We start from the raw sequence: 13,869 nt of genomic DNA, 5'->3' as shown, positions 1-13,869 counted from the left end.
AAAAGGTATATATAAGTTGTGGAATTGAACCCGACGTGAATCGAACACGCAACCTTCTGATCTGGAGTCAGACGCGCTACCATTGCGCCACGGATCCGTTGGGTTCTAAGGAGCTGGATAAGATATAAATCATTATAAAATCCTAGCCAATTGGTTACCGCCTTTATGATGCCGATTTATTTGCTATAAGTTTTTTCCGGCATGATATAGTACCTATAACAATTAACAATTATTTACTCCTAATTTATTGAATCTAATTGTTCATTATAGTAAATTGAATTAATTTACTTTTAACTTTAGTTAACAACAACTCTGGTGGGGGTGGGATTTGATCAAGGCCTCCGCTAGAAACCTCGTGAGAATGTAGAAAATTAACCATCATTAAGTGGCGTTGTTAATTTAATTTAGTGTTTACGTCATTAGGTTAGTGTTTCACTAAACTATTGATATAATTACTAGCATTGCTGATAAAAAAATCAATTTACTCATTAATGAGTAATTATTTAATACGCAAGCCATAATTCATATTGGCAAACCAATTTAGACATGGCTGCTCTGCCCATTATCCCCTTATTTGTTCATTTTAATGACTGAAGTGTTTTCCAAGGTTGAGTAATAGTCTTAGCTCATATAAAAAACCTCAGGGTACTTTTAAGATATTATATTATTCTTTAGCATGGTTTTTGAATGGTTGTTGATTTGGACAGTTAGATCACTTTGATTTGGGAACTGTTTAAGCAATCGATTCCATTTTATCCCAAATCTGGTCCCTTGTCAAAAATTGTTGAATTGGTCAACGATCTGTTGACTTGGGTGTTTGAATTGTCGACCTATCAACCTGTTCAATAGTATTTGTTTTTGTTTTTTTTTTTAATTTTTAAATTTGTATTATCAGAACAAGCATTTGTTCGAAATGGATGGTCAATCGTCGACCTGGAAACCGATGGCCAGAACAGTTCCGTTTCTAGGTCATTTTTTAAAACCATACTCTGTAGTGATGTTTACAATCTAGTTTGGTTTGGTTTGATTTGATTTGGAGAAGATCTCAGACCAAACTAATAGTATAACCCCCGAGATGGAAGACTATGCGTTTGTGAAGATATCATGGAAATTTGGGACTTCAAACCATATTGCTTCAATTCAAAACATTTTTTAGCTAAATTGTGAACCTACTTAAAATAATCGAAGTAATATGGTGGGAGAATGATGATTGACTACCCGAACAAGAGGATGGACAATAGCCGCAGGAAATAAAGCAATCTAGTGGCCATTAGCTAAAACATGATCCAGTTGATGTCGATAAGATCTCCATTGTGGACCCTAATAACTTAAATCCAATAGTTGGCAGTTAGGCCCCATTCGCTTTTTGGTAAGTTACTTACCCAGGTAAATACAATTAACTAGGTAAGTTTTTCCTGAGAAACATACTTGGGTAAGTGCATATACCCATGTTCTTTTATTTCTCATATAAATAAGATAATGACCATTTTAGCCATAAAAATCCATTATTAAAAGGGGCATTTTTATCCCATTCAAGTGTTGGTAATTTTCTTTTCCCACCTAGGAGTTGGGTAAGTGATGCCCAAGAAAATAAACTTTTCCTAATTCCCACATAAATCTCAAAAAGGAACATGAAACACCCCCTTCTCAAAATCCCATTGACCAACTTCCCCCTTCTCAAAATCCAAAAAAAAAAGCACCCCCTTAATCATAATGCCTTTAGTGAAGGACAATGACCACCCTACTTTTCACTAGCATCAATAATACAGTTGAAATTGCCTAAAACACAAATGGGCCCATTCTAGTAGCCAAAAGTGGAGGATAAATGATACAAAAAAATTCTCAACGATGGATCCTAAGTTGGGATGTACATAACAACAACACAAATACCATTCAGCAAAGCATGGGCAATTAAGAACTTCTGCACAAATATAGTTTGGAGAAGAACCAATAATATGCAGTTGAATGGATTTGTCCCAACAGAGCACCAAACCTCTTGATCTACCAAGACAGGATACGCTATATTTATCAAATCGTAGGAGTTTCTGACCCTTCTTAGATACAACACAAATACCATCAGAAAAGTCTTGTCCCTCCCAGTGAGTTTCATTCACCACTATACAAAATGCTTCGTAGCAAGTTACCTTCCTGACTATTAACGAGAGGCCCCTTGTAACACACCTACTTCCATGAAAAAGTCTTCTTTCGTGCTTCCCATGCTTTCCATAAGATGGTGGACTTCAATACAAAATTCTGCATATTATCATCACCTTTCACCTAAACATATGCCACCCATGAACGAATCTAAGCAACCACAGGAGTTCACCAGTTAAATTAATTTGGTCGCCAACCTGAAGTAGAACCCAACCACAAAACAGATGCTCTGGGGTTTCAGTGACAGACAATACAACCAAACGGGCATAGAGCAGAAAAGAGTTCCATTTTAATTTTACCTATGAAGAGAGGGCCATCAAATAGGGGTGTAAACGGATTGAATTCGAATAGTAATATCCAAATTTGAATCCGATATCTGATTGATATTAAAAATTAATATATGAATTCAAATCCAATTAAGTATTCGACCATTCGATTTGGTTCGAATTTGATTAATTAATTATTTTAGATAATTAATAAGTATATAAAATAAATATTTTATTGATATAGAATATATAAATATATAAGTTATTTATATAATTTAATTATTATATATATAAAATATATAAAATATTTTATATTATATATAAGAATTAATAATTGATTGAATTCGGATATTTATCTAATCGAATAAGGTCATATCCAAATTCGAATCGGATTAACTATTCAATATGAATAGGATATTTGAATTCGACCAATTAGATATTCGAATTATCTGAATTTGATTCAATTATGTCAAATATCAAATTTGAAATCAGATTTTCGAATACCATTGACACCCTACCCCAAATACTTGCCATGTTGGGATAAGCACTTAACCTTTAGAAAACGAACCAACATGTTGTGAATACAATGATGCACATTTTTGCTAATATAAATACTTGACTTGGCACAATCTCCTTCCCAAAAACCATCAAGTCATTCTGCCAAACATCATATGAGAAATAATTTAGACATCCACGAGCAATTTTAATTCCTGATAGCTTATTCTTTTCTACAAGTTTAAACAACAAGAGAGACAAAGCATTCATGAACATGATAAATAAATATGGTGATATGGGGTCACCTTGACGTAACCTGTGCTGCGGATGGAACGTAGTTGCTGAACTCTCCCCATTAACCATAGCTAAAAAGCAAGGAGTAGAAATGCAGAGATGGATAAGATTAATGAATTTCTCATGAAACCCAAGCGCCCTCATCAAGTCAATAAGAAAGGTCCATTATACTTTATCATAAGCTTTAGATATGTCAACTTTTAAAACAAAATCATCACATTTGTCTTTTTCTTCTTAATTAATTTAATGAATAATCTCATAAGCAACCGATACATTATCAACAATTTGCTTGCGTGGAACAAATGCAGCTTGCGAAGGAGAGATAATTTTACGCAAAAGAGGCCTTAGTCTGTTAGCCAATAATTTTAAGAAAAATTTATAAATTATATTGTAAAGGCTAATTGGTCGAAAATCTATTGCAGATACCGGATGAGGCACTTTGGGTATCAAAACAATATTCGTTTCACTAATATCACCATCAAGCATGTCACCATTAAAAAAATGCATGAATCCATGAAGTAGCCACTTTGTGCTAACACTGCTGGAGGTTAGGTCCATTGCCTGGACCAGCATTGGGTAATTAATAACCTTTAGGAAAAGAAATTCACCATGATTTTTTTTTGATTAAAAAAAAAAAGAAATCCATCATGGATTTTATAATGATGAATATTGGTTCAGAACAATTATGCTACAATGTTGGTGTCATAATTAACTTAGTGAAAAAATATACAATTAAAAGAAAATAGTGTGCTGAGTCAATTTTCTTTAGACTTTGCATTTGGTTTCCATGACTTTTATTTTCACTAGCATTTGTTCTAGAAAATTTCATCATATGATCCTTATCTGTAGGATTTGGTATGGAATTATGATATCTATCATTTAAGAGGGTTGAGGACATCAAATATTTGGGAATGTTATTCTAGATGTATGACTATCTTATCACTACATCAACTATAATATGAAAATTTGCATGAACAACCTCTTGGTTGGAATGAAGAGTAACAGCAAGATTGTGCCTTCAATCACCACCATAACAAAATTTGTGACATGAGATGGGGTGTTTGGTTGAAGATGACCTTAGACCACCTCTCAAATATGGCAGCCTTCTAAGAGATGATAAAAGTTGAGATTTGGGGGGTGTTTTTTTTTTTGGATTTTGAGAGGGGGAAAGTTGGTCAATAGGATTTTGATTCCTATTGACCAAGAATCTCATGTTTTTTTTTTTTTAGATTTATGTGGAGATCAGGAAAAATTTATTTTCCTGGATATCACGTGGGTGGGTAAATAACTTTTCCACCTTGGGGAAAGTTGCCACTACTTGAATGGAACAAAAATGCCCCTTGTAATAATAGGTTTTTATGACTAAAATGACCATTGCCTTATTTACATGGGAAATAAAAGAATATGGGTAAATACACTTACCTGGGTAAGCCTTTCCTGAGAAACACTTACTTGGATAAATACATATTTACCCGAATAAATAATTTACCAAAAAGTGAACGGAGTCTAATTTTTATTGTAGCTTGAACATGGCCAGAGCCCACCTTGACCTGAGCCCGGCCTGATATGTATGTATTCATATGCAAACACATATTTGTAATGCATACTACTTTTTTGTTAAGTCATACATATATGTATGCATTTATATTAAATTTTAGCGTGAGATTATTGATGGACATGAACTTGGCCTGAGTCTGAGCCTAACCTCAGTGCATAAAATTTCAGTTCAGGCAGGACCCAGGTTGGATATTTCGGACTTGACCACGAGATTGTGTCAGCTTTAGGCCATAGTTCCAATTCTTAGGGTTGGGCCTGGGTTGAATTTAAACCCGGCCCAGCCTGCCCAACTTACGTCCCTAGTTAAACGTTGCTAAAAGTTTATGACTATTGGCATAGTTCAACGAATTAATATTCAATATTCATTCAGACTTTTTGATAGTTTTCATAGGTTGTTGGCTGTCGTGTCGGTTTGGACCAGTGGTAGATAATTACACTAGTGGTTCAAATTTGTTAGATCTATAGGCTTTTTCTAAACTCACAGATCTAAGAATAATTTATGTCAAACCAGTTTTTTCTTAATTTTTAGTAAAGTAAATAATAGAAAAAATAATTTATTTTATACTTTTAAATGATTTTCATGGTAAGAGAGAGTTATGAGATGAATATGTTATCTATCAATGATCTATTAAACTCGTTGATCTAACAATGATTTGTGCAATGTTTGGTATCGTGTTGTATTGTGTATTCATTGCGTTTATGCATCGGAAATCGGCACAAGTCTGATGCAACAATTGTTTATTATATTTGTATGTATATATAAAGTTAGAAGGTGCACATCCTAACATATCACAAAAACAAATGAATTTCAGGCCCCAAGGAATACAACCAACTTGAACAATACCACTCGATAAAGCATCAAACACCAACTAATCAGCTGCTTGATTTGTTTCTCCATACGAATGGAGAAAGGAAACTCTAGAGATTTAGTGAGATCACATATGAATGCATTCAACAATGATATTCTTTAGTTTCCATGGGAGGTCCATTGTCTTCACCAAATACTTGATGATGAGCTTCGAATCTCCTTCAAAAATGATAGGGAAATGTTTGAAGTTGATGGCAGTGTTGATAGAGGATAATCCAATACAATACACTTTAAGATCAAGAACCAGTCCAAGATGATCTTTAGCAAGAGTTGAGTTTATCTACTAATAAAACATGTTCCAACACCCTCCCAACATGATTTAACACCACACCTCACCATGAGTCTGGACCAACCATAAAAGTGGAGACCGGATCCACTCCTCATATGCACATCTTACCATGCATTTGGAACATCTCCCGTACTTATTAATGAATATTCACAGGAGATGTTCCCAATGCACGGTGGATGTGCCTGTGAGGTGCCCATTTGTGAGGAGCAGATCCCGTCACATAAAAGTGGGACTTGTGTGCTATACTGGTATTAGATCATATTAGGATGGTGTTGGAACATATTTTGTTGGTAGGTGATCGAGATCCCTCTAGCAATGCAAGAAATGGAACACCAACCCTTCAAATTACAAAAGGCATCCAAAATAATTTTAATGAACCCCAACTTTAGAGAAGTCTAAACAATAAGCTTCTAAACTTTACAGACATTAATAGATTCACCATTATCGCAACTAGAATTAGTCTCCTAAAATTAATGGAGAGCTTTCTCTAGGATCGGAGGAGAGGTAGATTTGTTGTTAAACAAATTATCATTTCTGTTCTTTCAAATAAACCCTAGTAACACATTAACACCACAATTTTTTCTTTAACAAGACTACAAGAGGATCCAATATTGATTCATTAAGACCATAAATCCAGGCCCACCAAGTCCTCACCCAATAATCATTTAGGGGTGCAACTTGGGTGGGGCCAACTCGAGCCCGAACTGGCCCAACCGAAATTTGACATGGGTTGGACTTGAATTTTTCGGTCTTTGGGCCCAAGAAATCATGCTTTTCTGTTTTTTTGGATTGGACCCGGGCCTAGCCCTTAGGTATCCTGAACCTGGCCCAAGCCCGACCCAACTAATATATATATTAAAGTAATGATTTCAGGCCAAATCCCCCTACACTTAGACATTTGACCCACTTACATTCAGACACTTGTGATTGTCATTCCAAAGATTTAAGCAAAATTGACACGTATCAAATTGTGATTAATGGTAGTTCAAGAATAGAGCTCATTAGACATGTGTCAAATTTTGATTAGTGGTAATTCAAGAAAAGATCCCACTAACATGGGAGTGGAGCCCACCACCATGGAGAGTTGTGAGAAGTGGGAAGCTCCCACTTTCAATCCTTTCCTAAAAAAAAGGAAATTGTACTATTAATTATGGTTAACTACTAAACTAATTAATTAATTCCAGCTATTGATTACTAATAATAATTACTGTTAACTACTTCTAATTAATTAATTCCAGCTATTGATTACTAATAATAATTACTGTTAGTTACTTCTAATTAATTAATTACAGCTATTAATTACTAATAATAATTATTGTTAATTACTAATTAATTAATGTTAACTATTTCTAATTACTTAATTCCAGTTATTAATTACTAATAATAATTACTCACTAATAATAGTTAAATACTGAAAATAATTTATTATAATAATTACTGCTATTACTTAATTGCTGATAATAATTAATTAGTGATAATGTTGCTCATTATTAATTCAAAAAATAATTACTGTTAATGCTTAATTACTAATAATTTATTACTAAAAATATTGCTCATTATTAATTCGAAATGATAATTGATAGATATTTTCATAATGGTAATTAATAATTCATAAAATAATCATTTTATATTTATATTAACTCATATTAATTATTTTGAAAATAAATATTTAATGTTAATTATTTATATTATAATTATTATCAGAAATTATAATTCTACATTTATATGAAATAATTAATTATATTATGATAAGTAATTATAATTAATAATATTATATTAATTAATATAATTATATTATCATTATCAATAATTACAATTAATTATTACTTCAGAATGTTAATTAATTAATGATAATTAATAAGCATTTTAATAATGTTAATTATTAATTGGGATATAATCATTTTATATTAATATTAATTCATATTAAATATTTTATAAATATATACTTAGTGTTACTTATTTACATTATTATTATTACAAGTAATTATATCTAATACTATTATTATTCTCCAATAAATACTTCATTAAGTGAAAGTTAAAATATAAAGCTTTCAATTATTCAATATTGATAAACTTAAAGAATTATAAAAACAAATGTTATTTTATGAATTAACTAAAATCATAATTATAACAAATTAATTACTTAATAAAAATAAAAATAAAATAATAATAAGTAATAATAATACTTTAATATTACTGATTTCAAATCCAAAACACAAATAATAAGAATATATTATTAATAAATAATAAAAAAATAGTAATATAATAATTATTATTATTGATTTCATAATTATTAATATATTATTAATCTATTAATAATAATGATTATTATTAAAAAATGTTAATAGAAAAATTTAATTACTTAAAATTATTTGCTGAAATTACCCATTTTAATTCGGACAGAAATTTAATTATTAATTTTTTTAAAATTATTATTTACTGAATAATTTTAATTACTCTTTGATTTAACGACCTTATTTTTGAATAATTGGTTTTTTATGTTCAATTTTTTTTTTGCAAAAATCCAAATAAATTTCATTTGCAATGCTAACCATTTTATTTTTCTCTTATCTGTTTTCCAAAAGAAAAAAAATAATGATATTTACCTATTTTTATCAAATTATATATTTATCAAGTTATTGTCATTGATGATGACGATGATGATGAGTCAACTTTTTGAAAGAGAGGGGTACTAATAATAATTAATGACTTCTAATTAATTAATTTCAATTATTAATTACTAATAATAATAACTCATTGAGAATAATTAATTACTGATGATAATTTCTTATAATAATTACTTTTAATACTTATTTACTAATTGATGAATCAATTTTTTGGTGATGTATCAATTTTTTGTGTTAAGTACCTCGTCATTTGGTATGCTTCCAAGTGGTCGATGACTTAGAGGCAGAAGTGAACTTTTGCTGAATGAGGACTTGGATGCCAAGCTGACCAGGCCGAGCTAGGGGCAGATTAGGTGCCGAGTTAACTGGGCCAAGTTGGGCAGGTTAGGTGCTGAGCTGACTGGGTCGAGCTAGGCAGGTTAGGTGACGAGCTGATTGGGCCGAGCTAGGCAGGTCAGGTAACGAGTTGACCAGAGTGCCGAGCTGCCTATTAGGTGTCGAGCTAACCAGAGTGTCGAGCTACCTATTAGGTGCCAAACTGACCAGAGTGCCGAGCTAGGTGACAAGCTAACTAGAGGGTCAAGCTGCCTATTAGGTGACGAGTTGACCAATGGGTCGAGCTGCCCATTAGGTGACGAGCGGACCAGTGGGTCGAGCTGCCCATTAGGTGACGAGCGGACCAGTGGGTCGAGCTGCCTGGTGGCGAGCTGGATTGATTGTTGAGCTTCATCATTCTTTAGAGACCTACAAGGAATCAATGTCAGAGGACCCCGGGCAGCTAACTTGGCAAGGTTGCTCTGATGCTTAAGTCAATACTCTCATAGCAGACTGCGAGCTAAAAATCACAAAGTATGAGAGCTAGAATATGCTTACTTGCCCCCCTCATGTCATTGGGGTTGGTGCCTTTATGTAGGCATTATTTGGCGTGGGCTTCATGCACCGTATCCAAGATTTCCGCGAGGTCATCTAAGTGGTATGAGATTCCCTAAGGTAATCGCCATGCATGATGACCACCCTTCGGATCGTTCGGCACGTGGGCCAACTTCCAAGGATCGTGGGAGTTTGGATATGCATGCCGAATTTGTCGGCGAACACGTCTCGTAGGCTGCCAAGTCGGCGCCTGGGCTAGGCTGCTAGGTCGCACTAGGGCCAGGATGTCAGTTCGCGCCTGTGCCAGGATGCCAGTTCGTGCCTAGGCCAAGCCGCCAGGTTGCGCCTGGGCTAGGCCGCCAATTTGCACTTGTGCCAGGCCGCCAGTTTGTGCCTGTGCCAGGCCGCCAGCTCGCGCCAGGGCCAGGCCGCCTGGTCACACCTGTGCCATGTGTCACAATATCATTGGAGGGCCAAATCCGCCCTCATCATTTGCCCCCCACTCCCGAAATGAAAGTAACTCGGCGAAGGGAGTAGATTGCTCCTTTTGGCCTGAAATGACTAATTTGATGAGCTCATAAGCGTCGATTCAATTCCTTAGGCTCTGGGAGCGACTCGCACTCCACTCTCCTTACCCTTGATTTTGCCCATGCTGAAGAGGCGACTATGTCTTTTGTGGTGCCAAAGTCTTTGCCAGTTCGGCACTTTAGCCCTTAGGCTCTGGTAGCGACTCGTAGTCCACTCTCCTTGATCTTTGATTTTGCCCATGCTGAAGAGGCGACTAGGTCTCATGTGGTGCTAGAGTCTTTGTCAATTCGGCACTTTAGCCCTTAGGCTCTGGTGCCAAGGTCTTTTATCGGCTCGACACCTTAGAGTTACGGTTGCGCTGCATCAGCCTCGTTAGTGACGTCGGTTACCCACTCCTACAAGAAGCTACTAGGAGCTTGACCTACGGGGGCAGCACTACTGACTTTAGGTCACCAGTTCGCACGGGAGCCTTGGAAGGCTCGACCAGCAGGGGCGTCCATGCAGTTCATTGCTGCCAACTCCCACGGGAGCCACAAAGAGCTCATCTCGTAAAGGGTACCTCGCGAAGAGGACTGATGAGGCTTTACCCAAGTTGAAATAAAGTTGGTAGAGTTGCGTAGTCTATTGGCCATCAACTTCCTGCATAGTCTTTGAGTTCATAAAAAATGAAAAGTAGAAAGTGAGAGCTTTTAGTTTCTGAAAGGTGAGAACGTAGTTTTCTGGAAGAAGAGGACTTAGCCTTTTGGAGGATGGGAACTTAGCTTTTTGTAGCATTTCCCATAGACGACGCCAATTGATGAATCAATTTTGTGGTGATATATCAAATTTTTGTGCTAAGTACCTCGTCATTTGGTCTGCTTCCAAGTGGCCGATGACTCAGAGGCCGAAGTGAACTTTTGTTGGATGAGGACCTGGGTGCCAAGCTGACTAGGCCGAGCTGGGGGCAGATTAGGTGCTGAGTTAACTGGGCCGAGCTAGGTAGGTTAGGTGCTGAACTGACTGGGACGAGCTAGGCAAGTTAGGTGACGAGCTGACTGGGCCGAGCTAGGCAAGTTAGGTAACGAGTTGACTAGAGTGTCGAGCTGCCTATTAGGTGTCAAGCTGACCAGAGTGTCGAGCTACCTATTAGGTGCCGAACTGACCAGAGTGTCGAGCTGCCTATTAGGTGACGAGCTTACCAGAGGGCCAAGCTGACCAGTGGGCCGAGCTGCCTATTAGGTGACGAGCTGACCAGTGGGCCGAGCTGGATTGATTGTTGAGCTTTGTCATTCTTTAGAGACCTGCAAGGAATCAATGTCAAAGGACCCGAGGTGGCTAACCTGGCAAGGTCACTCTGATGCTTAAGTCAATAATCTCATAGCCGACTGCAAGCTAAAAATCACAAAGTATGAGAGCTAGAATATGCTTACTTGCCCCCCTCATGTCATTGGGGTTGGTGCCTTTATGTAGGCATTGTTTGGTGTGGGCTTCACGCACCGTATCCGAGATTTCCACGAGGTCGTCTAAGTGGTCTGAGATTCCCTAAGGTAACTGCCATGCACGTTGACCACCCTTCGGATCATTCGGCACGTGGGCCAACTTCCAAGGATCGTGGGAGTGTTTGCCATGCATGCTGAAATTGTCGGCGAGCACGTCTCGCAGGTCGCCAGGTTGGCGCCTTTGCCAGTTCATCAAGTCGGCGCCTGTGCCAGGCCGCCAGTTCGGTGCCTGGGCTAGGCCGCCAGGTCGCGCTAGGGCCAGGCCGCTAGTTCGCGCTTGGGCTAGGTCGTGCTAGGGCCAGGCCGCAAGTTCGCGCTTGTGCCAGGCTGCCAGTTCGTGCCTGGGCCAAGTCGCGCCAGGGCCAGGCCGCTAGGTCGCGCATGTGCCAGGCCGCCAGCTCGCGCCTATACCAGGTCACGCCAGGGCAAGGCCGCCAGCTCGTGCCTGTGCCATGTGTCACAATATCATTGGAGGGCCAAATCCGCCCTCATCACTAATATTAACTAATTACTGATAATATTTCTCATTATTAATTCGAAATGATAATTAATAATGATTTTCATAATGGTAATTAATAATTTGGAAATAATCATTTAATATATATATATATATATTAACTCATATTAATTATTTTGAAAATAAATATTTAATGTTAATTATTTATATTAGAATTATTATCAGAAATTATAATTCATACATTTATATGAAATAATTAATTATATTATTATTATCAATAATTATAATTAATTATTACTAATAATAATGATTTCTGATAAAAATTAATTACTGATAATTAATTCCTTAATTATAACAATGATAATTATTACTTTGGAATGTTAATTAATAAGTATTTTAATAATGTTAATTATTAATTGGGATATAATAATTTTATTTTTATATTAATTCATATTAATTATTTTATAAATATATAATTACTGTTACTTATTTACATTATTATTATTATTATTATTATTATTATTATTATTATTATTATTATTATTATTATTATTATTATTATCATTATAGGTAATTATAATTAGTACTATTATTATTCTCCAATAAATATTTCATTTAGTGAAAGTTAAATTTTAAACTTTCAATTATTCATTATTGTTAAACTAAAAGAATTATAAAAGCAATTACTATTTGAGGAATTAACTAAAAATCATAATTATAACAAATTAATTACTTCATAATAATAATAATAATAAATAATAATAATAATAATAATTTAATATTACTTATTTCAAAATAAATACACACATAATAAGAATATAATATTAGTAAATAATAGTAATAATAATATACTTAATATCATTATTTATTCTATAATTATTAATATATTATTAATCTATATTACTCAATAAAGACATGGAATAAAAAAAAATCAAATTACCAGTAAATAAATGAACTAAAATCCTATGAGTATTCTAATTGACTTGAATTTGACACATCAACTGGCCCAAAATTATAATTTCAACCTACATTTCCTATTTCTATCTCCCAATTCCCGTATAATTCAAACATACCATTAGGTTATGTATAGGTTTCTCTACCTTTTTCCTAAAGATAAATTATAGCCTGTCTACGTGCACTGTGGGGAGTTAGACTTAAAATCCATAACCATGATTGACCAAAAGAAGTGTTGCCACCTAACTTGGAGGTGACTTCCATACTAAGATTAGTCCCATTATTCTCCTTTCTTTCATGTTTCCTTTGTTGGATGGGCTTTGGAGTCCAGATTATATTATCAGTTGACTATAACCATACATGATGATTTGATTGTAGTCATATATTTTTTATCTCTTACTTTAGAGGATGGATGGATTTGCAAATGTTGTTTGGCATGGATTGTTTTTCTTAGTAGCTATTTGAATGATTTTCTTCCTTCTTTGCCTCTTTGAATGGATATCATTTAAATGCTTTTTATTCATTCATATGTTCCTAAATATTAAGCATTACTGGTGATATTGTTGTAAACATCCATCTAATTTTACTATTTTATAAATAAACTAATGATTTCAAAGTTGTTTATACTTTTTTGGGGGTGGGTTCTCAACATGACATTAATCTTTTATTGTTAAATAGTAAATTTCAACTTAAATGATACTGCAGTTGCCCCTTAGTATGGGGTCATTGTCTAGATAAAACATAGTAAGTCTCTTAAATCAAATAAAGAGCCTACCCTAAATGTCTATTATAAATAAATAAAACAATGAAATAATTCAAATTAAATCAAATAATTACTTGCTGAAAATTACTAGATTAAGTAAATAATAATAACGACCAATTATTTATAGAAATAATTAATAATAATAAGAATCATCAAATACTTAATTAAGTAAATAATAAAAAATGAAATAACAATCATCAATTATCATTAATGTTTATTCAAAGCATGCCCCATAATAATTACCGAATATAGTAATTAAACCTTAAATA

General features: G+C 34.6%; 1 non-coding gene across 1 annotated transcript; it reads right to left on the bottom strand.

Moving 5' to 3' along the window:
* Positions 1 to 25: 25 nt before the first annotated feature.
* Positions 26 to 97, bottom strand: TRNAW-CCA (transfer RNA tryptophan (anticodon CCA)). The gene has a single exon. It is a non-coding gene; the product is annotated as a tRNA-Trp (tRNA).
* Positions 98 to 13,869: the final 13,772 nt, after the last annotated feature.

This window comes from Nelumbo lutea, chromosome 1 (assembly GCF_056320005.1).
Source record: "Nelumbo lutea isolate HS-2025 chromosome 1, American lotus-T2T, whole genome shotgun sequence".
Taxonomy (NCBI): domain Eukaryota; kingdom Viridiplantae; phylum Streptophyta; class Magnoliopsida; order Proteales; family Nelumbonaceae; genus Nelumbo; species Nelumbo lutea.
Note: the sequence above shows the minus strand (reverse complement) of the source record. Positions and strands in the feature narration are given on the sequence as shown.